The sequence below is a fragment of the Embiotoca jacksoni genome, unplaced genomic scaffold (assembly GCF_022577435.1).
Source record: "Embiotoca jacksoni isolate LCO1_2020_lvr unplaced genomic scaffold, fEmbJac1.0.p SCAF_9, whole genome shotgun sequence".
NCBI classification, from domain to species: Eukaryota; Metazoa; Chordata; class Actinopteri; family Embiotocidae; genus Embiotoca; species Embiotoca jacksoni.
Genome location: NW_027185447.1, coordinates 16,344,786 through 16,372,094, shown reverse-complemented (window position 1 = coordinate 16,372,094; position 27,309 = coordinate 16,344,786).

Sequence of the window (27,309 nt, the reverse complement as noted above, 5' to 3'; positions counted from 1 at the left end):
AGGAGAGAGAGGTGGAGGGATTCAGACAGCGAGAGAAACACAGAGGCAAAATAGCATTCAGTTATGTTCTAGGAGAATAAGACTAAGAAAAAGAACAAAAGGAGAGAGACCTAGCACTCACACAATATAGAGTCTGCTGATGTTCTTTATGGCATAAAGTTTTCTCTCTGCTGGTCAACCATCTCAGTAGCCATGAGCTGTGCTTGTAGATCTGTAAATCTGTAAGTCTATAAGGTGGGAAGGGAGGAAAAGAGACACAAAGGACATTGAGGCAGAGTGCTCAGCTAGAGCTGTTTACAACTAGAATAGTCTTTCTCATGGAAAAAAAGATCGCACAAAAAGCAATTATTATTCAATCTACGATACAATCACCAGGAGGTAGTTTTAGTTCTTAGAATTGCAAGAAGTTTGGTATATTGATTAGCAGCATAAAAAAAAATACTTTCTTGGTCAAAACTTTAGACCATTTCTTAAACTACAGTTTAAAAAAGAAAAAAAATGGTTGATAAAAGATCATCTATCAAGAATCTGAAGGCCAACATTTAAACAGTAAAAGTTAACAGCAAAGTTTGTTCATTCCCATGGAATTGGTAGAATCAGGATTTATTTATGAGGTACAGGTTTTCTTTTTCGTGGAGTTTAATTGAGATAAACTTGAACCTGCAAAGTGAATCGTTGACTTGTCTTGAGATGACAATTGTTGTAACCTATACCTTTGACAGGACAGACATTTAAGGGAACGAAGAGCTAGTGGAGAATCAAAAGGCTGGTTTCACAAAGATAATTGAGCCCAGTATCACAGCAAAGTGTGTTAAAAACTCGCCTGTCCACCAGAGGGAAGCATGTCTTTGTAACGCCTTGTGTTACCTTTGCGTGAGTTGAAGACGCACATCAACAGAGACGGGTCATGTGGTGGAAGCAAGCGGCAACCAACAGTGACGTCGCCCATTGATTTGTCAAAGGGTGTTTTGAATCCTCGAGTTCAAATTTTGCCTGCGCCATCTTACTAATCCTGAGTGGTTTGGAGCTGCATACATGACGTATGGTAAATACACAAGTTGAAAGAGGTTTTTTGGTGAAATCAACGATTTAGAAAGGGGCTGTTTCTCAGCAAGAATGTCCTTACTTGACATTTTATTTAGTTTAATAAAACAGTCAAATTTTGTTGTTGTTGTTGTTATGGTATGCTCTATCATTATCAGGGAAAGTGTCCGGGTACTGTTTGCTTCCAATTATTTTCATATCAACTCTACTAACTTGTTCTTAATTAAATTGTGATAACGACAGTTATCAATATTTGATTACCTAAAACCGATTAGAAAGGAGCATCCAAGTCCTCATTTTTACCTCTGTTTGTGCTAAATGTCACAGACATGCTGTTTTTCTCCTCTTCTCTTAACTGGCAATATGATAAAGCAGCATGCCCTTTTATGATCTTCTTCGTAGGTCCTCAACATGCAACTCCTACACTGCTTACACATTCACATGCATCTGTGCAAGTTTAAAGTAGTGAGAAAAAGGGAGAAAAAGTCCTGACGTGATTAGTTTGCTGCCTTAAATGATCTGACCACACTTGAAAGGTGTGGGATTATGCATGAGACATTTCTTCTCATGCATGCATCTTCATATGTGTGTTAAGAAATGTAAAAGGGTTGTAGGAAGAGTTTACCTACTGTGATATCAGAATTCTCACATGACACAGTCCTTTTTTAAAGTTCTGCTATTATCTGAAGTCTGTTGACCTGTCAAGCAAATCTTAGAAAAGCACCAACAGTCTAATGGGCCACAAGACACAGGGAAGACTGATGCCTACTCAAGACTAAAGGACAGTAGCACTGGGTCCACCAGGTCCCACACCTGTCAGCCTTACAGTATACCTAATGATTCCAACCACACCTCCAGCTCCTCGAGCAGTGCCTTGGATCCATCCAGGGTGAGTGCATGCACCATGGGACAACATCCGTCCACCAGGGTCAGATCCAGCGCTGATGAATGACTCCTTCGGGACGAGAGATGCCTGAGCCGGTCTCTGTCTCCCTTTGTCTTTGTGGCGTATACTTCAGCAGGTAACAGTCGACACATACACATTGAAAGTGAACATACGTAGAGATGGGCTGTGACCTTGTCCATGACCACACACTTAAATGGCCGTGTTTCTGATGAGCGGTTTCCCATGGGGGAGGGAGGTGGGATGAAGGGGGTATATGTAATGATGAAATACACCGATTGTCCTCTGATAGATTGGGGACAAGGCCCCTAATCGCTCTTGATGTCATGTGGATGACCTCCCAGGATACAGAGCACAGATTCATCACCCGCTGCTCTCCTCTCATTCACCACAGAGTGAATCACTGGTCATGATGTACTGTACAGGTATGCCATAAATAGCACCTTTCACCTGATGAAACCCTCTATCAGCCACTATTCTTAGGCCTATGTAACCTGAAGCTCTGCTGACATTGTGCCGCCATCATTACTGTATGAATATAGAGCTGATTTGGCTCACTTTGCAACATGTGATTTATCGCAACATGATCATATTTCACTCTATTTTTTTGAAGAACCTAGATGAAAATCTGGTTTTGCAAGGGATAAAGACTGAACTAATTAGATCAGATTAGTGTGTGTTTGCATAAAAGAAAAGAGAAGCAAAGAGTCATCAGTGCCATCTCATATTGGTGGAGTCATTTATCAAAGCTGAATCTACCCCCCAAAGGATTGATGAGATCCCCAGCATCACTACAGAATGTTTTTTTGTGTGTTTTTTTTACTTAAAATTACCTGCCCAGACTGCACTGTTAGAAATCCATCCACTACTAAACCAAATGATTTTTGTAATGATGTGCCACTCCAGTTTTACAAGAGGGCTTCACAAAGTGTACCATTAGAATTTTTGTGGTTTTGAATCCTGGCGCCGCTCTCTTCTGTTAAGTTACTGTTTTTCTATTTAATTTTTCTGTGGTGGGAAAATTATTAAACTTTCCAGCTCTTTGCTGCAGCCCAATTCTGCTTTGCCTCAATAGCTACTCAAATCAAACTGCTCTTGTTTGTGCTTTCGTAGGCCCAAATGTCCTCTAAAAAGTATAGATGCTACATGCAAGAGTTCAGTAAAATAACTGCATTTCTAACGAAATAGATAACAGTTTGCAATATGAAGGTTTTAAAACTCTATTGATTCTAACTTTTCATGAACTTCTATAAGCCACAATCTTCAATGCAGGCGGTAAATTCCAAGTATAAACACTTCTAGTGCTTTGAAGTGTTGTGAAACTTGTATTTCAGAGATAACAAACTGGATTAACTGAGGCTGGGTGGTAAACTCTCCATTACATCCTTTGTTGTTGTTTATGCCACAGTGATCCCATTCCTTCAGACCTCATCTGTATGCAGCCCGCTGGTGTTGTGCCGGCCCTGTACTCAGTGTATCTATTGCAATGCTCTGTGTAGCGTGACTGTTGCCGGTGTATCATCTATCAGGGGATAGCATAACCTCGCTTTAAAATCATATTCCGCTGAATCAGAATTCAATTCCGGATTCCTCCAAGAAAATATCATAATAATACATCTCTCCTGGATTCCACTTGGGCCACTGTCACAGTGCTTCCTGACTCATTGCCTCTACTGTAATTTCTCAATAACATCGTCAGCAGAGACATGATGAAACATTCAGTGAATGAATTTCATTGGCTTCGGAGGAGGGAAAACCTTGGGAGGGTGTACTTTTAGATGCATGAAATCCAAAGGTGCTTATGTACATTGTTAAAGTTGTTATGAATATGAAATGCCTCGACTATGTTTCTTATTACTGTATTATTCATAAATCAGAGACATGCCACTGTGTGATGGAAGAAGCAAGCATAAAAATTAAAGCAAGGCGGTGTCACTTTTTTCCCCAACGAGCTGTGTTTATAATGCTTCTTGATTGTGAAGCCGTGGCAGTCTTCATCCTCAACGTGCTTAAATGTTGAATAGAGGTAATGAGATTGGAGCTGACTAACAATGATGGAATGGATTACTGCACCGTCCACAATGCCGAGGTTTGACAGTTTCCCCGATTAGTGGTACAAATTTAACACTTGTTAGGCATTATGTAAACACCACTGAGGGAGATTATTTGTCAGGCGTAGTAGGATTCTATCAGGAAAGTCAGCCTGTGTGATGCATACAACTCTCACAAAGCTCTCCACGGTTACAATTGCTGTTTATCCACTGATCACAGTCTTTATTGTAGAGTGACATATTGGAATACGGAGCATACAAATTCTGATTACATGGCAAATAGAAAAGTGTGTTTAAAAAAAAAGAGAGATTTTGTTGTGTATTCCAACCGGAGTTTATTTGAAGATTTTATGTGCACTAAACATTATGTAAAACACTACAAAGTGATATTCACTCATCCATAAAAAAATAGGTGGAAAAAATAGCTGTTTTTATGACTTAACCATTTGAGTGCCAAGCATACGGTGCACATGACTTCCCATGTCGTAACCATGAGCTCACGAGTTCCCTTTGAACACAGCAATACACTCCCCTTCTGTGACTCCTAGTGGTACAATTGTCAAAGTCTTCTTGTAGTGAGTTTACAGTTAAATCTTGTTGCTGGCAACAAAGTTAGGATTTTTTTGGGCAGGCAGTTATTGTGAAATATTTAGTCAGCTCGAATTCGGTAAAAAGTCTGGACTCTGTTTTTCCCTGAGAGTGTATTTTTACCCTGAACCTTCTAGTCCTAGTCAATATTTGTAAGTAAAATCTACCCGTTTGCTTCAACCTTTCTACCTCTGTGACATGCATTTGGGTCCTCTCCTGTTAAACTGTTACCTTGACAGTTATTGCACTCATTGCAACTCTACCTCCTACAAATTTCTGTTTTTGAAGGCATTTAAATGCTGTCTGTATTTTTTTTTTTTTTTTTTTTTTTTTTTTTTTTTTTTATAGTCCAAGAAGTGCTTCACCTTTGTACCACACCCCATGCAGTCGAAGGGATGAGTTGGCCAGTGAGCAGATTGGGGTTTAAGTCCTGTCTCCTCCATGGCTTTAGTTTTTGGTTAAATACTCAAACAGCATCCACATCCTATTAGGCCTGAGCGATATAACAATCTCGATTTACAGAACAAAAAACAAAAGGTCAATACCAATGATAAACTGAGTAATTTACAATTGCTGGATGAATACCAGAGCAATATCCGCTGCAAGATATGAAGGCAACCTGTGCCAACAAAACACAACAGCCTCTTCCACTGTTTCCATTCCACTGAGTACACAGAGCCAGAGTCAGTCACAAGCCTGTTGTGTTAACATAAACCCTTCCAGCAGTCATTCTTTCTCCTATTTCAGTTATTTTGCTTTAGTCACATGCTTCTAATTTATATATATTTGTTTGTAATTATTTGCCAGACATAAATGTAACTGCAGTTGCCAGGACCAGTGTGTGCAACAGAACATGTGGATTTGATTTTGTGTGTGATGTTTATTTGAAAGCATTGTAAAAGCACCAGGAGAATACGTCCCCTTCTCACGCAGACTTTAGTGGCGCTTAAAATGGTACTTACTGATAGCACTTTGTAGTTTGGCTTTCTTGAAGAAATTGTATTCTCTTGATTCTTGTTGTTCTGGATTTGTACCCTGATGGTTGAAATGCACTTATTGTAAGTCGTTTTGGACAAAAGCATCAGCTAAATGAAATGTAATGTAATTGTTGCTGTTGCCTTGTTGAGGTGTACATGTTTGACAAGTAGAGAGATCAGTGGAGAGAATGAAGTTATCGAATCAAAAATAAGATACTTTAGAACCATAACAAACCTTTTATTTGACATGTTTGATGCTCCTTTTGGTAATACACACATTATGCAACTAATTATACTCTTACATAAAGACTTGAATTGTGTGCAATAAACTGGTTGGTCTACAGTCTGAGTGCCCTTCTAGTTTTGGAAACTATTCCCAAGATTCTTTTAATGTCCTAATACAGTTCCATAAACATAACCATGAAATCATTCTTTAGTGCCATGAGCATATACATTATCAATAAACAGCTTGTTTATACGATTTGTAAGAGCATTTTGTGACTCTAAATGTACGTTAATTACAAACGTTGCCTGAGGGACCTAAGTATATTGATTTGTCAATTATATGCATGGTGCTTAATACGCTGGTTTGATTAGCTCTTTGACTAATTTAACAACAGTATTTGAGTCCCTTCAGATAGCGGTGACAACTAATTTGAAGTGTAACCTCCTTTTGTATTAGCCAGACCCAAGGCCAGAAGAAAGCACATCAATACTACACACCATCAATCAAAACTGCATGCTGGTTGAATGGAACCATCAGAGTGTCTGCCTTATATGATGCCCTAACCTCTGTACAGCAGCACAGCCGATGTAATTACGCTGACTCGTACATGTGTGATGTGAAGCCTGGTGCCTCATCTCCAGGATCCATGTCCCATTGACTACAGAGACTTTAAGTCAGTGGGGCGAGTGTCAGGAGGTCTGTTTGTCTTCATCAACAGTAACATGTGTCTTTCTGCTTATTGGCGACCTGTGTGCTCTGCCCACGCTTACTCGGTTTAATCAATACGGTCACGTGTATTGACTTGGAAAGAACTGTTGCATGTTGCGGATTTAAAGAGGTCTACTGCCCTGTGTATTGATCTAGCGGGTGATCTACTGCTCTACAGTGCTATTGCTATTCCATTTGACACGAGGCATTTGAGTTAAAGCATTTGCTGGCATTAAATGATACTGGAAATAAAACACATCACCAGCCTCATCCTTTCAATCTGCAGTCAGCATAGCACATTGAAATACATTTTCTCTTTTACTTGCTTTAGAAGGTCGTGAGGCATGTTGGTTTTCACACAATATGCATGTGATTATAATCCAGCAGTGTGAACCTGGTTTTCTTTGCAATATGAATATTTTTTCCAACCTTGTATGCAAGTTTTCACCTGTTGTTATTTTGATTATGTGGCCAACTACAGCAAATCTGCAGTGAGTCAAGACTGATGTTACACCTACTTTAGTTTCTTTTCACTGTCCAATCACAAACCTGCCATTTAGTTGTAAAAGAGGTAATTGTGTTGTAGAAGTAAATTGTTTATCCAAAGCCAACTTCAACCTCCTTTGTGGTCATAACGGCTCTCATCCTGGTGTTGTAAGACTTAACATGGCCTTTTTCTTCATCTGCCTTTCTTTAAGTGAGTTAGTATTTTTAGAACACAGCCATAGTACCGAGAATGAAAGGAACCGCCACTTTTTACACAAAGCAACTGCCCAAAACCATCCTAAAGTTAACATCCACCCCCACCAACCATGAGAAGAAACATGAGAATTTTATTTCAATTGTGGAACTGAGGTCATGTTTCATCTATATTATTTCTTGCTGAAATAATTGGCTACACAAAGAGAAATAAATTTTTTGAAGATATTAACCCCAAAAAAAACATTGCTCTTCACATCAGCTGTATAATGCTGGACAACCATCTGCTACAGGTATTGAGTAAGTAATACATGCCTTTGTTTCCTCTCGCTCTGACTTCTGTAATTATCTTTAATCTGGTTTAAAATCAATTGGTCGCCTTCAGTTTATCCAAAATGCTGCGAGGCTTTTAACAAACTGTAGGAAATCAGATCACATCACTTCCATTCTTGCATTTTTCAACTGGTTTAGTTATGACTACTTTTTGCATTGTCAGCGCAGTGCAGCTGGAGGTCCTCTAGCTGTTCCAACTTAATTACATAAGATGACTGGTCCTTTTTGGTTCAGGCCCCCCGGCTTTGGATCTCCCTGATTATCTCAGGCCAGCCAACTCTGTAGTATCTTTTGAATCACTTCCTGAAACGCACTTTTATTGGGCAGCATTGTAGCTTTGTTTCTATTTTCTAAGTTCTTGATTGATTTCTGTCATATGAGGGTTTGCTTTGGATCTTTTTGAGACAAAGGTGTGAGAATGTGCGTGGCATGTGCGCCGTAAACAGTTTGTGTGTACACCTAGTGTGTCATGGCCTTAAGTGAAAGAAATTAGGCCATCAATTGACAGATTAAAGTGTCCTGCCCATAAGGATTTAAATTTCATACCAAGATATTAACACTGTGTTAAACCTCCCCATTTTGATTTACTGACAAGCTCCATCTCTCTTTTTCTTTCTTCCTGTGTCCTTGGCATTTTTTATTAAAGAACACCTTTATAATCTTCATTTTAAGTCTGGAAATGACATTTTGAAGTTACAAAATTATTTTTGACATCTGTGAGAAACAATTTACTTACTTTGGTTAGTTTAGTTATTAAACACGTGACACTATGGTTACCAAGTGATGGCTGTGTTGAAAAAGTAAAATTATGTTTCTCAAAAGTTCAAATCATTCACCAAAGGACTATCTGGTTTTAGAGGTTTACAGCTATAGGCGTCGTGTTTGTGTTAACTGCGGCCCTCACTTCGAGTAACCATTCGCCTGAAAGTCACCAGTTAACAGTCAGTTCAACCAAAATGTTCTAGTGGTGCTAGCCTACTGAGGCTAGATATCCAGTCATATTTACTGGCCTCACAAATAAAGGTAGTTCATTGCTCACTTTGATTAACGTCAATGCAAGAAACGTAATGATTTTGGGGAAATTGCGTCCAGCATATACCAATAAAAGGCACATAAGGCCAAAAAAAAAAAGCCTTTTGTTTTTTGATAAAGGCAGTAGCCAGTAATATAAAGGCGCCTTTGAGGATACAATAAAGATAAACTTAGATGCTGGTTGTAATCAAATTTAATTTGGCATTTTACTGATTTTACAGTGAAACACTTGGTAGCTGTTGAGAAAAGAGCTTTATAATTAAAGGTATGATGGTGATTATAACAATAATCAAATTCCAGTATTTAAACTGTCAATAACTGTTGTTTCACAACTGTGCCCCATAATTTGTCCTTTGAAAGTATTTTGTCACAAGAAAGTAACCTTCCCAAACCTGCCTTCACTCCGTCACTCACCACTGCTATGACAGTCAGTAGGGACTCTCTGGTTTCCTGACCAGAGGTGGTCTCACATGACAGCCGACTTTCAGTATCCCTAACAGAAACCAAGGAGTAGACACTGACCTTGGTGCTCACAAAGTTTGACCTCATCTCTTGGATGGTGATGTGGTTACCTTCAAATTATGTATCAAATTTAAAAGATAAACAGTAATTTCCAAAGATTGATTTAAGTGGTTTAATATGCTGTTGCTACACCAGCAAAGACAAGATCATACTGTCTATTGACTGTGTAAATTTGATTTGGTATATACCAAATCAATACCAGCGTGAACAAATTAGCTGTCATTTGGCGCCTTTAATTGGCCTCCCATTAGTGTGATTATTCTTTATAAATGAGCTGTCTGCTTTTAGTTCAGGAAATATGTCAAGATAAAATCAATAAAGCCGACTCCAAGCATTACTTTAAATGAGGCTTCTCCGTCCTTTAAAAAAAATATCTGTCAAATGGGGAAAAAGCACATGTCAAAGTTAAACTCGGAGCTAACTTGGATGTTGTGTGAAGCACAAATAGAGAGGAAAAGTTCCTGTGCTGAAGTACGTTAGCAGGGGCCCTGCTTAAATGCTCAAAGGATGTGCTCCCTGGGAAATATGTATGTACAAAGTGGAGGTAAATAAATAATAAAGAGATGAATAGAGGGCTAAGCAGACAGCTGATGAGGCTGATCATAGGAAGGGGGTGATACTGGTCCTCTCTGACACTGTCAGCAGGGTGTGAGGGTGAGTGGTGATTAAGAACGCTTTCCTCTTACCTGTCAGCAAAGACGAACACACACACAAACACAAACACATACACACTGCTATCTCTGCAAACTGACTTACAAATAAACAGCTTAAGCCCCTGTGATGTGCAAAACAGATGATTTTTTTTTTACTCAACTCAGACAGACCCATTTGACTAGCTCTGCATTTCTCTGTGTGTTTATATGTGAGACTTGTAAGTTGACGGCTTCTGCTACAGATATAATATATATTTATATTTACTAGTCAGTCAGACTTTCAGTCAGTCAGTCAGAGTTATTAATGAGTTGATTCAGGATTCAGTTGTTTGCCAGAACAGGGCCCAGAACTGGTACCAGTACTCTGTCACTGAAGTCCAGTCCCTTCAATGAGTGTCCCTCTTTGATTGAAGCATAAATCAACGAGCATGTACAGTGCATGATTCAGATGACATGCATTCAGTCTTCTTTAACTCACTCCTGTTTCAATGTATTGACACAGCTACTGTGAATGAACATACATTTTTTGTATTCATCAAACCATTAATAATGGCAGCAGGGCTCTGGTATCTTCATGGTAGGAAACTTTTTCAGGAAATTAAAGGCTTGCATTGAAATCTGTTTTGATTTTTTTTTTTCTTTTTAAAGGATGTGAGGGAGATATGCCATCAGAGCCAGAAGAAGATTTTGAAATATACCTTTAAAAACAACAAACAAACAATCTAACAGTTTCATTGAAAGGAAATAATGTTTCATTAGTACTCTGTTCCTTTAAGGCCATAATGAATGCATGTTTTGTATATAATTTATAATTCATTTTAAGAAGGCTTGAATGTCAAATATATATGAATTTCTCCTGCCTGCACGGGGAATGTCAAAGAGGAGAGGGCACCGTACTGTACGTGCTTCAAAATGTAGAGTTACAGGCTTATCTAGCTTACTGTACATCCATTTTTCTTGCTTCTCAGTCACTGTAATACCAGCAAATGCATCATCATCCCGTAATGACATACATAAATCTTTAAAAGTTGTGAACATGCTAAATCTTATTATAATTTATTATAATATAATTGCCAAATTCCATATCCATAAATGTATATTTACAGGTAAGAAACTGTGGGTTATTGCCTTTAGCAGTGTTCAATCAATGCATTTAGTCAATTCAACACTCTTAAACAAAAAGCAACAGCGTGTACAGTTTTAAAATGTTTTAATATGAATCTTTAACCACCCTAAACTATGATGTGCATTTTCCTTTGTACCATATGTAATCTGTTGTTTTAAGGTCCCACAAAGTGATGTTCTTAATAACAGAATGTTTTAAGTCATATGCAGTATAGAGCTCTTTATTCTATCCAGGTGGCTTTAGATGACTTTAAATTGGCTTACAGACGTCTACCAGTCAGTATAAAATGTTTGAATGTTATTAAAAAAACTCAATATGTAAAAAGGCTGCAGCAAAGCAGGTAATATTCTATTCAATATGAGCAATTTCTGTGGAAATGTAATGAAACGGTATTGCCTGTGTTATATTAAAATGTAAATTAGTATGATCACCATTGACATAAAAAAAGGCATATTTGAGCATAGGAAATTGTAATGCGATGACTCCAGATCACAGCGATAGATGTGTTACAAAGTAATTTGTGTACTGTGAATGATTGCAGTTTATGCACAGCTGAAATAGCAAAGTCAATTTTCTAAAGCTCATCTTATTTTGGGTCCATCCAGTGATTCAATCCTTAATGTGGATGAATGAATCTGTACTCTAGGAGGAAAAAGTGGAGTGCAAAAAAATAAATAATAATAATTCAAGGACAACAGTTTATAGAGGGTGGAAGTCAGAAACAAGATGGGAACAAAGCAAATACAGGGAGATAATGACAGAAGGAGAAGAGTAAAGATACTGTGCTGCAGAGCTGAAAGACAGATACGTAGATTAAGGTTCAGAAAGGGAGACAACAGAGGACAAACAGGAGAGACAGGTAGCGAGATGAGAAGGGAAAAGCAAAGATAAAGAGCTTTGATTAGGGTTTATTGCCCTCTTGCTCTCCTTCGCTTCCTTTTCCCCTTCATTCCACTTGAGTTGTTGTCATAGATGGAGGCAAAGAGAGAGAAGGTATTAATTGTCTGTTGTCACATGAGAGATGTGCCATGACAGAAGTGAAACAAACTCCTGCCTCAATAACAGCTCAGCTGTCACCTTTTCCGCACAGACTTTAACATATTTCATATGCATGCTGTAGCAATTAGCGCCTTTTATTTAACCAGCAGGTATGACTAAATCATCAAATGAGACTCAATACCTGGTCATAGCCGCATTTAAAATAGCAACACATATGTGTTTAATTCAAAAGAAATTTCCACCATTAGTGTATTCACTTGCTGACTCGAAGTTCACTTTAACTTTATTACATTAAATGTAACTTTGATAAACCTTGACATGCCTGTTAGTAGTGGCTTTGAGAGAAACGAGAGCCAAAGAGTCCAAAACTGAATAAGCTATTGTAGCTTTTCAGTTCCTTTCATCGTCCATTTTTATTCCTCTATTCTCTGTCTAAATATAAACTGCACCACAAAGAGACATGCTGTGCAGTCTGTTATGAAAGAGGAGTTGATGGTGAAATGCACCTCTTGAATACACCTTTTACCAGTGACTGGGCAGATTAGATACAATAGTTCACCAAGTAGCTCTGAGACTATTTAGAGCATCAAGAAACAAACATTTTGTGGTAATTAGGCAGCGATCCACTCATTGGTTTGTGCACTACTGTTTAGACACCTCTGCTGTGTGTCAAATGACGTACTTCCTTAAGTACACTAACAAATAGTGTTTTTGCATGTTTGGACTCTCACTTGTGATTTGCAGGAATTTTTACAGGGTAGTGTTGTTTCAAATCGCACACTGTTGTTTAACATTGACCAGAAATAATCTCAGCATGTGAATACATCACCTGCCAAAATATCTGCAGCATTAATTATTCTACCCAGAATTTAACGTGTTTTCGTGCTCTCTGTTGAACATGCTTAATAAACACACTGATGGGTTCTGTCCAGCAGCAGTTGTGAAAAAAACAACACTTTTATGAGGTGTTCAGGAACAGCTGCAACTTGCTCAGAGGCCTTAATTTGAAAATTTTTACGTCGGTGGTCCCGCCCCTTCCTCTACGTGGCCAAGATGGCGACTGTTTAGAGTGGAAAGTGTCCTGCATTTCACACTTCTTTTTTGGACTGTTTTGAGTCCACATCTGGGTACTCGTAGTGCACTGTATGTTTCTGTACTTGACAGTGTGAACGCACCTGATGGATTCAAAATAGTGAGAGTTAGTACACAAGTACGCCATTTGGAACACAGCACTCGAGTCTGGCACACGGCCACCGCCATCTTTGTTTTTGGAGCCAGAAGTGACCATATTTGGACGAGCTGAGGGAGACCAAGTGGTGGATCTGTTTGTGAGCCACTACTACCACTAGACACTACGCCCGCCCACCTATTTCAGCAACCTGACTGTGCCCCAGGTATGTCAATCAAACCAGGCACGCGCCCTATCAAACTCTCTTTGAGACCTAACGTGTAATTCATTATGGAATTATTTTCAGAAGAACCACCAGCACACTGATCAGAAGGAGGACATTTTCGCTCATGATATAGTAATCACTTGTGGAATATACATTTTATTAAGTCTTTCATAAGAGAAGTTGACACTTTTTGAATGAGAGCCTATTGGAGCCGGAGATTTTTTTGGAGCCAGCCCTTAAAAGAGATCGGCCCTCGGTGGTATTGCACTTTAAGGCTCTTCTGCATTTGCTTTACTTTTTAGATACACATACTATGTTCCTTTTTATACACAGTCTATGATGAAAATGTGTGGATTAATTCAACTTTTTGGTAACTTCTGGCTGGTAACAGTTTGTAATGGACAATACAGGATATCTTATTGTTATGTAAAAATCATCAGGATGTGTTGGCCACACTTAACTCGCCGCTCTAACAGCAGGTAATTAGATGAGAAAAAAAACCTAATTACTTATATCCATCACCCAAAGTCCAAAGAGCAAGGCTTCTATCTTATTAGACAAGCCCATATGGTAGAGCCCCACCTTCAGGGAGATATGTATGTTTTCATTTGGAAAGAATTTAGCTCATGCGCTAATGAAATATTCACCAATCGATCCCCCTGTGGCTTCACCACGCTCGACATATGGTCATTGTTCGACTCCTTACTCATACCGCAGTGCTTTGCTTGAGCTTTAGATCCACTCACAAGGCTGGAAGAGACACAAGGGGCACCTGTGAATGTATGCTGTCTTTGGTTGTGCATATTTGTCTCTGCTCAGTTGCCCATTTCTAATCAGCCAAAGTTCAAGTAAGCTCTTCAGAGCTCCCCAGAGCCCTGAAGAGCCCTTTTCAGATGACAATGGGGCGAGCATACCTTTAAATCTCTCTTCTGATTCTTTGTCTAAGGTAAGATAACCATCATCTCTCCGTCCTTTCATAGGGTTTCAAATGGCAGAAGCACTGGATTCAATTGATCGTTTATATACTTGAGCTTTTTTTGGCCCATTGAATTTAATTTCCTTCTCCTTCATGACATGAAGAAACCCTCTGATATCCTTACTCGGGTTTGAAATGCAATGAAAGGTGACCCCATCATCTCCAGATAACTGACCTGCCAATAGATCAAACATGATGACTCAGTTTAAACACTCATTTAGCGACCTGTTTATAGTCTAATAACCCATTAAAACAAGGCTCGGAACATGAAATATTAATCATACTGTTTACAGTGCTTAGCCAGCTACAGTATAATGATATACTGTAGCATTATTGTCCCTATGGGTGCTTTTCAAATTCTTCCTTTTTTCCCCTTGACTCTGGCACTAAAGTGTTTATAGCACAATCTGCTTAACAGTATAAAAGCCTTCACATTTCAGATGATCTCTACAAACACTACACCCATAAACACATTTTAAGATGGCATTACATATTCAGGTATTATGTGTGTTTGAAGCAGAATAGACAGACTTCACTGAGACACATCCTGATTCTGGCAAAGAGAAGAGCAGAGAAAAATATAAAAATAACGTTTCTGTAAACGAGTCCCGAAGCAGTGGCACTCTATAGCACAGCAGCAGGGTGATTAGCTGGTCATGTTCCTCTTTATCTAGATTGACAGGGCGCATGTGTGGAGGGGACTGGGTGGCTCCGAGCAAGAGGAGACCAGGTGTGAATATTGCAGCAGATACACAGCTACGTGGAACATCTGGACAGCTGGATCAAGGGCTGGGAAGGAACAAATTGACAAAAAGCTGAGGGACACTTGTGTATTTGTGTCACTCGGATCACATGTATCAGGCTAAGGGCTATACATGTGCAAATCCAACTCTTTCCTCCCCTGATACTGACACCTAAATTCAAGGTGTCGGACAAAACTTAGTACCCATCCAATAGTGTTCTTTCTAAATGTAAAACTTATGAATGTCTCTGTGTAGAACTGATGAAGATATGTATGAGTTAGCATGAAGCTGTAGCCACAGGTTGCATGTTAACCATCTTTGGTTCATACAACAACACAGCTTTAGGCTGTGAAAACTGTATCACATCAGACACACATTCTTGTCTAGTATATGTGACACGCACACAGTTTTTGCAGGATGATTACCAAGGGCTCGTTACAGCCAATTTTTTTGATTTATGATTAAAACTGCATACAACTAAATTAATATTGTATGCATATGCTGTGTTCTTTTTTTAAAGGCAAAAAATAATACGACCCTTTAAACTTTATGGAATTAGTATTTGGTGATGTTACCTAAATCTCAACGTTGATGTCAAAACTTCTGAAATCACAATAAAGTCCCTTTACATTAACATTTTAAATTGATACTGGACTGATATTGAAATCAGCATCATCCTCAAAAATGCAGAATCGATCAGGCTCTAGTACATAGTTGTAGGAGCGGCCCATTTAAATATAAAATTATATTGTCTCGTGAGATGACACGCATTTTGTTTACACTTAATATTCTCAAGTTGTTTAAAGCATAATTGATGATACATGGACAATGCAACATATTGTACAGTACTGATATTGAGTTATTGCATATGCTGTACACAACAGCAGGTGTTTGTTTACAGTTGTGTTTGTATGCCTATAATTTTGTGATGAGTGGGTGCTTATGCATTCACTCAGTGCATGAAAATTGTTATCGTGTTCCCCGTCATTGCCTCCAGCTGCCTCAGAACAACACAAACAAAATGCAGCGTGGCCCACTATCCCTGCCTCCCTTCTCAGACACAAATATCGGTCCCCTCTGGGCAATAGACGCTGCGGCTCATTCATTAACAGAGATATCAAGGCGAAAACAAGCATGACCCCGAGGAATCAGGGAAGGAGAGAGTCAGAGAGGATGAGGTGTTTAGCTGTAGTATCCTCCTCCAACTCTTTTCTCGAGTGGTCCTAATTACCTAGCGTCTGATGTCTCTCTTATCTCGCTGTCTGTTCCCAGCTCCAGTCGGCCCTCAGTGGCTTGAGGAAGTCATCGTGGCGGGCTGACCATAATGCTGTGCTGCTGTGCTTCGAGCCCTCCTTCTCTTCTGCTGGCACTGTAATGCTCATTAAACAGGACACTGGAGGGACTGGCCCTCAATCCTCATCTTCTGCCCTACATTTCCCCTCTCACTTTCACACGACCCGGACAGGAGTGGCAAGTTGAAAATTTCACAAATCCCCTCCAGCACCACCTGTCCACACGCCACTGTGCCTACTGTTGTGGGGAGCGTGAGAGACTGACTGACACTACCCACTTCCTGCTGGGATGCTAATATGTGCTGCGGGGACACCTGTTGATGCACCATGTAAGTGCTTTTAAGAGCTTATTTTCCCTAGTCTCACGAAGCCATACCTATTTCCACCATGCCAGAAAATGGTCGGGCTGCACCCATACATCATTCTGGTATTGGGGATAAAATGCTCTGGCTTGTTTTTATTTTTTGTTTTTGACTGATCACCACTCTTACAACCCCCATATGTAGGGACGGTGGCTTTGCAAAATAGTATTTTAGTGGAACTTGTTTTTGCAGAACAATTGCATGGGAAGTAGTGGCATTAAAATGAACCAAGCTGCCTGCCTTCTTGCGTGATTCAAATCTTCGTCAAAACTTGTGCATCGGTTGCTAACTCGGAGGTTGGTATTGTTGCTTTCCATTGCAACAAGGATTTTGAAAACGGTAACACACAGATAACAGAGGGGGGAGAATGTGGACTGAAGCAGCCGGCCGAAGGCAGGTTTATAGCATATATTTCTACATTTGGTGACTCAGACTGATATTCCCTCAGTCTGGTAATTATTTGCTCGTTACGTTGCCATTTCAACTCTGAAGAATGACAAACTAATCGTGTTCATGTCTGATGAATCAGACTGCTGTGATAACAGTTTTAAACTTTGTTACTTTTCACTATTGATGTTGGCAGTTTTGAAGTGTGGCAGCTAAGCAATACGAGACAGACAGAGACGAGCTGGAGAGCATGATTGGATAATGATCCACGGACGGGTCTTTTAGCAGAAGTCATCAAAAGCAGACAACTGCTCACAAAGCCAGCCTCCACTGTAGTAACAATATTTGTTTTCCCATTATTGATTTTCACAGAAACTGTGGCCTGATTTGGTCCCTCCAGCGCTGTTCCTCAAGATAATCTACCACAATCTCTTGTGTTTATCCACCTCATTCAACTGCTTATATGCCCTGACCTATCTCATCCAATTAGCCTAATTGGAGGAATAATTCCCCATCTGTCAAACACAGCACTCTTTCACCTGTGGGGTCACATTGATGTTAACCCTCACTTTGGCATAACGATACAAGAAATCACTGAGCAGAATATAAATGTAAAAAGTTTGACGCAGTATATTCCTCTCTTTCATGTGTAATAGCACTACAGAGAAGTTTATGTCACATGGTTTGTCTCTGGGGAGAGAAAACATAGCCTCTTGCCTCCTGAACTGTTTGGATGACACTACATTGAATTCTTTTTCCTGTGTTGTATTTTCTAATACACGGGCAGCCAATAATGTGGGTGTGCTTGGCCATGAATTATAGATCTGTTGTTGGCACAGGGTGTGTGGATATGAACTGTGCATGCCGGGGCCAGATAAGGCCAGATTTATACCTTTAGCTGCCAGGAGCAGACTCGGGGAGCCAGCTCACAAATTAAATGGAAATTGAGTTTGAGGGAGCTAATAAAACAGCTGTAGCACCCTCATACAACACCATGTCCTCTTAGCATACAATGCATGCATGATGGGGAAAAATGCTTAAGGATTGCTCTGCCTCTTGATCAGCAATGCAACTCCTGGTCTTGGGCTTCTCTTTGTACATTCATACATGTACACTGGAGGCTGGCTGGGGTCAGAGAAAGTAGGGAAAAACATTTTGTGTTGTGATTGCAATGACAAATTCTCTGTCAGGGCTGCAGATACCAATAATACACATGTTTTTAAGTGATTCATTTGTGCCTACTACACAAAGGGCACCATGTTTTGAAAGTTTTGTTTGAGTCATGCATAACTGAGAAGAGGTATCTTGTTATTACTTTCTGCTCTCACCAATGTTGCTCCCACCATTTCAATATTTTAGTTATCAATGCAAAAACCACAAACCCTCCATCTTTTATATTTATTATTCGAGTCCAGGACGGTAGTTCTCAATCTTTTTTTCAGTCCCTTTCCATTATCCAGGTCTCTTACAGCCGACCATTAATTGAAATGTAGGCAAATTTCCTTCCCCGAATATTAATTTGGAATATTATTCTGTTTTATATCATTAAAAATCCATGTCAATGAATGCCAATTAACGGAAAAGTTGGAATATCATTGTCATCAGCTTCCCAGGGAGCAAAGTAGACATGTGAGTAGAAATTATATTTATAAGTGTAAAACAAATGCAACTGTTACAAATTTGACATTCAAACTTAGATCTTGTTCTTGATCACAAACAGACACCAATCAGAAAGAAAATGGAGGGTTTGAGGGGGGAGAAGAAAATAGCCAAAGAGATCCCAGCGGATATCAAATAGTAGTTTTTTCCTGAAATGCCCATGCTTTTTGCGAGACAACTTCATATCCTGTTAACTTTTTGTCAAAACCTGGATTACAGTCATTATTCGGTGAGTGTCATTACAGATAGGTCTATGTATGCAATCCTACTAATTTCAGCACCTAAACTGTTTTTTGCACTCATTGTATTTCTTGTGTATTAGTTGGTCCTGTAATGTGGTAAAAACATGATATACAGACTTTTTCCTGTGTGCAGGAAAAAAAAAACCTGTCAACCTGTAACTGTTTTTACGATAAAGAAGGGGATTTGAGGGTTCTTCTTATTTGGCATGAGACTGGTTGGGCAGAAAAGCAAGTTGGTAACCCTAAAAACGATGTCCTGAAATGGGAATGATAGCTGACTGTATAAACAACTTACCTATTGACAATGCCTCTTGTGGTACAAAAAAAAAAAAAAGAAGTAAGAATGACATTAAAGAACAGACACATACACAAACACATCCTAGAACATATTAACGTTCTCCTTTCAAAAATATTGCTTTGAGTGCCCCCAACTCTCTCTGAGTAACCCCCGGAGGGTCGGTACAGCCCCTCTTGAGAAACGCAGCTCTTTGAGATACACAGTTGTGGACAGGTTCTCAATGCGCAGACTGAGACTGAAGGGATTTGTTATTTTTCAGAGCTGATCAGGCATCAAAGGATGCCACAAGCTAAGGCTTTATCAGTGATTGCACTGTCTCTCCTTTTGTTTCAGATGGACCTCATCAGGCTTGTTCTTTACTTCCATTTCATAACAGTGAGTCAGTGTTGGCAGCTAATGGCACTGAAGGAGAGAGAGAGTTTCTGCCCTTCGTTCACACTTTTAAAACATTTACATACCGGAGTTACTTCTTACATTGCCATTTTATACTGTAAATGACATTTAAAACAAATCCTCTTGTGATAAAAGCTCAGCAACAATATAAATGTAACACTTCTGGTTTTGAAGTAAGAGATCGAAGACTTCTTTTATGTACACCTCAATTTTTTTTTTTTTTTTTTTAAATAGTAAAAAAAAATGTCACTTTACCTTTACAGAAATAATCCATTCACCTGACAGGTGTTGACACATCAGAATGATCCAAATGAAATGTGAAGTCATTAACACATACATTTTTGTGAATTATGACGCATCAACAGCCCACCAATAATACCTTTTAATGAGACAATTTTCTGTTATTGTTATGCAATAAAGGGACAATAAATGTAATGTTATGTAACAAAGTGACACGCCACTTTAGGCCTGGAGGCGTTTTTGATATCTCCATTACAGAGTTTATGACGTTCTACTCTGGAATAAAACACTGGAGTTTTTGTCTTGATGTGTGACTCACATCGCGTGTGAAACCTTTGTGGCTGGATCCCTGCTCCACATAAAGCCAAGCCATCCATTTCCTGGACAGAGATCTGAGGAAGCATAGGGTGCCTCTGGAGGTCTCAGCTTGGACATTTTGGTTGTTGTTGTTGTTAATTAATTACCTCCCTGAAGTCTGACTGGGCATCCCATGCTGAAATACCACCCGATACTGTGTTCTCATTTTTTGCTTCACTCTGCTCTCTGTTTGCCCTCCTTTCCATGCCTGTGGATCCAAGGAGCATATCTAGCCTGGAGATGAGCTTTAGGGGACTGGGCAGCACCCACTTCCAAGTGTCATAGATAATATATGATACTCTATATATACTCTCTATATATGTTATATACACATATATATATATATATATATATATATATATATATCATAAATGAAGTAGGAAGATATTATCATTCATTTATGGGTGAAAAACTGACACACTTAGTGTTAAATTGGCTAGAAATATGACTTGAACTAATCTGATAGAGTTTCAAAGACAGTAACGGCTTTTTTTAAATCACCAAACTAGCTGAAAGTCATCACAAACCACTTTTTTTTTTAAACATTATTTAAATAAATAACATACAGGGGACTTGGCGACCTGTACATGTTCTATTTTTCCATTTTATTTCAGCACACTTTAGGCCTGGAAGTTTGTACAGGTTGGGTCAATATCAGCCTGTAAGTTGATGATTCAATTCACTATTTTTATTAAAAATATTTAAAACTGAGGGAAGAATTCATCAGTTGCCTTCTTGTAGTAATGACTTTAACTTGGATGTCACCTCTTCGATCTGTAAATGGATTTTATCACTGCAGCTGGGATAGCACTGGAATGCACCATGGGCCTGATGCGTAAACAATGGTGGTTTACAGATTATAGGATGAATTTGTGGTTTAGGTGCTATATATAGCCACAATAACTAAGCTAGCCACAAAGAGCTAACGTGTGACACAATGGTTTAAATTGCACTTTTCCATTGTCATTATCACGTCTAACCGTTGGTGGAACAGGCAGAAGTGTCAATATGTAAATACTCATGTAAGGGCTTTTTGAAGTCCATTTATTGGTTAAATATGAGAGTTGAAATAAAACCTGTTTGTACATACACACAGTTTTTGTCATTGATCGACACATTCTGAACAGTTTGATGTTTCTGGCCCAAGATTTGTGTGAAAAGAATGGCCTCTGAGCCTCAACATTTGGTTGTAATGATGGTGTATCGTGCTGTGCATTTTTGTTATTCATCACAATCTCTGCTACAGGTAGCAGATCTGCTGCATGGCCGGCCATAACAGGATGAAGAAACTCTAAAAGACAGTAATGTGCATCAGGCCAATGAGCCATTCATGGGCCTGGCGCCATCTCATTAGTCTTCCAATGACACCAGCAGAAGCATGCCTAATGTCCCATTGTCTGTAGCAGTCGGAGACAGGAAGGGAGACAGGTTGAACTTAAAAGAAATTCCACACACTTTTTCTAGCCATCTCTGATTCCTCCTCTTACCTCATCTTCTTCTCTTTTCACTTAGTATATTCCTCTGGGATGCAATTTTTTTTAAAAAGCTGCCTTTTAAGCTCCCATTTCTGGTGACTTTTGAAAGCAGGACTGTGATTTTTTTTTTTTTTTTTTGTCCATTACCATGATAATAGCTTAAAGTTCAGAATCTGATTATGAGCCTTCATTCAGCCTTAAATCAGGTCCCTAATGGTCATGTTTTTAAGTGGGCAATGAGTCCACTGAATAGCAATACATGGGCTACTCACCAGTCACTTATTCTGCCTAGTACACTTCAAAGAAGCCCCTCCCTTTCAACAGTAAGTATAAGTGTCCCTGTAGGGCAGCAATACAATAGTACTCACCAAAAAATAAAGGTAAAAAAGGTATAATCCTTAAGTGCACCTATTATGCTTATTTTCAGATTTATTTTCTTATATCCAGCGAGTCCTCGTGTCTTTCCATGCTACACTGTTTAAACAAAACCTTATTTATCCCTAATTTCATCTTCTGTCTGAAACAGGCCGTTTCAACACGATTGTCAGCACCCCCTGCTCTTGAACCCTACCTCATCTTCTTGAGGATAATTATTGCTTATTATTTATTTATTGTACAGGTCTTGTCAATCATAAAAAAAAAATAAAAAAAAAGCAAAACTCTAACCATGTTTGTCCAAGGAATTTAAAAATGTCTATAGTAAAATTCTAATCAGCACTATGTCAGAACCAACTGATAGTCAAATTTAGAATATATTTTTTTATTTCCTTATAATATCAGCACCATAATGATGGGTTTCACTAGATATTTCACATTACAGCCAAGTGAGGATGAAAATTTCTCTTTAGCCTTCAAGCTTGGTGCATGGTCATACTGTGCGTAGTTAGCATTAAATCAATTCAGTGCACTTTAATGACCACACAGCTAAGCTATATAGCTAAGCTATGCATAATATTTTATATATATATATAAACATCTCATGCAAATTAAAGACCATTTTGTAGAGTTTTAAGTTTCTTAAAAGTCCACTGAAGACATTAAAAAAACAAAAACGCAAAGGGAATTGTCAATATCCAGTTTTCTACAGCTGAAAAATCTGCTAAAACAAATCTGCTAGTGACAAAGTGGTGAGAAGCCTGCTTTTGTCTACTATTGGCTGAAATTATGGACTCATCGTTTTAAACATTACAGTGCATTTTGAGTGGTAAATAATATCATTATAAGCTGCATACAGGCACATCTTAAATTGCTTTTGACAGGCTTAGTAACAATGAATAAAGGAGGATGGCACTTAGAAGAAGCAGTCACCAACATCACTTTTCAGGTAACAATTAAATTGTATATTGTTCACTGTCATACAAAAATGTGCATACACACACTCGCATGATACATGTATGTGTAATATAACAGCAATGCTTACCTGTGTAAAAAGCCTGAGTGCAGTATTATTTCCTCTATCCGAATGTGCTTCACAACACCATGTCACTCACTCAAGGGTCAGAAATCCTTCAGACTCTTTCAAACACACAGAGCAGCCTGTAATCCGTGACCTTGTGTTTGAAAGTCTCATTTTATGTTTTTGTGTCACCTCAATTCAGGTACATCACAATCATGAAATGACCTGTGGCCTCTGTAAGCTGCCTGTACTTACACCTGCTGAATAACAGTAATAAGGCCAAGCTGTGGTCGCAACCCACAGACTGCTGCTCCTGCCCTCTCACTATTTTGTCTATTGTAAACTAAATGTGTTGTGTTGATTTTCTAAATGCAATATACACAAATTATTAATATAATTTATCTGTTTATGTTTACATTTTGCAATCACCTCTAAAGCCCACTGTATACTCTAACTCAACATGTTTTAAAATCTGTTCAGACACCAACACTTCTGACTGCACTCTGACAGATAAGGGCATTACATTCATTCATAAGTCAGATATGTATTTCATATTAGATGACTGTCTTGCAGGTTCAAAGGCAGGGCAGCTGGAGAGTGATTTAAAGGCATGGTTGTGATTGACTGCAGTGGGAAATAATGCACCTGGTCAGTGATTGACACGGGGTCATCCATGGATACAAGGTGAATGGGAGGGTCAGCATAATGATGAATGAACCTTGACATTGATATTAAGTACAAATCTGCTCCTTTTCTCTTTCTGCAGACGTGGGCCTGTTGGGTAATGTGCTGCAGCATTATGTTAACTGCAGTGTCAGTGAGGAAGCTGAGGGTGTGGGAGGAAAATGGATGTGGGTCATTTAAGCTTCCATGAAACGGAATACGAGTGAGTTGTTCCTAACTGTGTGAGCTTTAACCAGAATTTTTCAGCCATTAGATAATGATTTTGATAAAAGCCATTCTGTGGGAGGATGATAACAGCACAAAGGCAATTAAATTGAACCCAGCATTCAATTTTGTCTGCGCTCAAAGGCTGTGTGAAACATTGAGTGAAATCATTTCATAGATAATGATGTGAACATCCTCACCTTTTTTTGACACATTGCTGTCCCACTTTAGCTTTCAGTCAGAGGGGTTAACTAACTAAAACAAAACTTTTTAAAATATTTCAAAAATTATCTTTTGGTCTGTATTTACAACCCTAAAGTGCTGTAAACATGCATGAGCATGAGCTCCGACATAACAGACAAATGAAGACATCTGAAATTGCAATCGTTAGTTGCATCCAAGTAGTAGAAAAAAAAAGTCAAACAGACAGCAATATAGCAAGACATCAATAGATCAAACAAAGCATCAATATACAGGACAATAATAAGTCGATATAACAGTGTTCCGGGGGTGGGGTAGCCTGGTGATACCAGCCCAAAATTCACTCCATGAATATACGGTTCCGGGTGCAATCCATAGGGAACCGTTCACAGTCGTTGAGTGAATATTGAAACTATTGGAGCAGCTTTTACCAATCAATATGCGCTGAAACTGGCTGACACTCTGACACCTTTAGAAAACATTCAACTTCAGCGCCATCGCACTTAACCACAGACACTGATCGCCAATTGGTTCACCCTTCAGAGTGCCTCAGAAAACATTAATACAGAGTGTCCAGATTATAATCACAGTAAAAACTGAAGCAATAGTCTCGTGGAGCCAGGCTAGGGACAATGGGCATCACGCCTGAATTCTCTAGAGCCCATGGTAGTCAAGCAGGCAGGGGGTGTAGTGAGAAGGCTGGAGGAGGATGATCCTTGAGCACGGGAGGGTGTGTAGATGTAAAGGAGATCAGAGATAAGAAGGTTCTAGGTTATGAAGAGCCTTGAAAGTCAGAAGTAAAGTCTTAAAATCAATATGGTATTTAATAGAGAGTCAGTGAAGTTGCTGCAGGACAGCATTCTATGGAAGGACTTCTGCTAATGATACATGGAGCTGAATATTGGACCGGTTTAAGTTTATGGAGAAGCTTGAGAAGAAGGCCAAAGAGGATAGAGTTGCAATAATCAATATGGGATGTAATCATGGCATATGTGAGAATGGTGCAAAATCTAAGAGACGGGCAAAGATGATTGATATTTCGTAGGTGGAAGTATGTAGCTCAAGTGATGCTATTGATATGTGCTTTGAAAGGTACTCCAAGATGCCTAACCTAAGGGAAGGTGAAACTATAGAATGATCAATAGTCACAATGAAGTGGACAGGTATGGCAAAAGTAGATTCACTGCCTATGAGGAGAACCTCTGTTTTATTACTATTAACTTTGACGAAATTAACAAAACCAGAAATTAATTTTCAGTAGGCAGTTTGAAAGGTAAAAAGATGAAAGACTCAAATCAGGCTTGGTTGACACGTAGAGCTGTTTGTTTCAGTGGAACTGAATGCTGATTTTCTTCAAACTATGGCCAAGAGGTAAAATGCAAAAAATTAAAAGGATGGAGGCTAAGACCGATCCCTGGGGAACACACTAGTAGCTGGGGAGGACTGTGACCGCAAATCTTTAAGTTGGAGTGCAGCCGGAGAGATTTGATCTGAACCAGGTAAGAGGGATGCCAATGATTTCTATGGAAACTAATCTCTAGGAGGATGTTATTTGAGGTGGCATCAAAGGCTGCACTCAGATCAAAAAGGACAAGTATGGTTAACAGCACAGAGTCAGTGATTTTGACCATGGCTGTCTTCATACTGTTGAGGGGAGGGAAAGCAGACTGAAATTGTCAGAATAAATTTTTAAGCTACAACTGTTTTTTCCAAGTATTTTTGAGAGAACTGTCGTTTAGGCTTTCTATCATCAAAGTTTAGGAGAGGTGAAATTGTAGTTGAGGGACTATTGGCCTCACTGGATGAAATATGGAAGATAGGTTTATCCAGGCAAATGTAATCCATGTGATCAGTGCATTGATTTATATTGTTGCCAGTATTGCACAGAACACAGATTTATGAGTAGGGTAAACAGCTGCTGGAAGAGGTAAGGAAACCAGCAACCAGATATTCAATCATCAATAAAATCTAGCAAAAAAATATATCTGACTGTTGTTGGCTGAAAGAGCAGAAGAAATAATGTCCAAAAAGTTGCTGGAGGAGGGCTGTTTTTTTCTCCTTCAAATTCTGGTTGTTGTTTTGCATATACCACCTTCAGTGTTTCATCCCATCAGTCTACTCCACTCTGTTTCAGTGCTATTTTAATGCAGCATCATCACGGAATAAACATCGCTGTCCAGGGAACTGAAACGACAGATAGGAATATTCTTGGCCAAAAGATTTGTTGTTTTTTGCTATTTTCCTATAGATATATTACACTTTAACAGAGCGGGGAATAATTCAAGCATGTGATGTGACAGTCGAGCCCAGAGGAGATTACACATACATCATTTCCACAGCGACGGAACTTTGAAATTTTCATCATCCATACTAATTTCACAGCACAAACGCCCACTTGCCTAATTGTGGTTCTTACATTATCATGCTTCAGGCGTCATGTGTGACCTAAGTGATTGACCTCTCTCTGCTTTTTTAATCAGATTTGAAATGCATCCAGAATAGGTAAACAAGCGGTTTAATGGAAACTTAACTGAGAAATACAAGAATGACGGAACAGATAACATTAAGTGCTGCAGAAAATTTATTTACAGATTTTGATAGTGACAAAAGAGGTACCGGTCTCAATCTGGGACAGGATCAGGCACAAATTAAGTCCTGGATATTACTCCTTTGTTGCATTGCTTTCTGTAACCACTGCAGTGTTCATAGTGCTGGGCTGTGGTTAAAGTGATGAAGCCAGAAAAAACAATAGAACTCTGACTACTGCAGTATTAGGCCACAAGTAAGAGTCTGTGTGGTGGCCTTCTGCAAAATGCTCACATAACTTCTGTACTGCATTACTTCTCAAACTAATTAAATATTCTCCTTGCAGACAGCAGACTTCTAAGCACTTTTCAATTACGAACCTGAAACTAAAAGCAATTTCTACGGCTCCAAAATGCATGAAATTGACAATCAACTCTCAACCAAGGTTGTTTTTTTTTTTTTTTTTCCTTGCAATGTAACAAACCTAAAGATGTAAGCTTTCTATGAAATATGCGACAAAGTTTTTACGTGGGAAGGGAAGCAGATCTGATCGACTAAAATTATCATAATTCCAACCTAAAACCATTTCTATGTCAGTCCACAAGCCACTGAGTCATC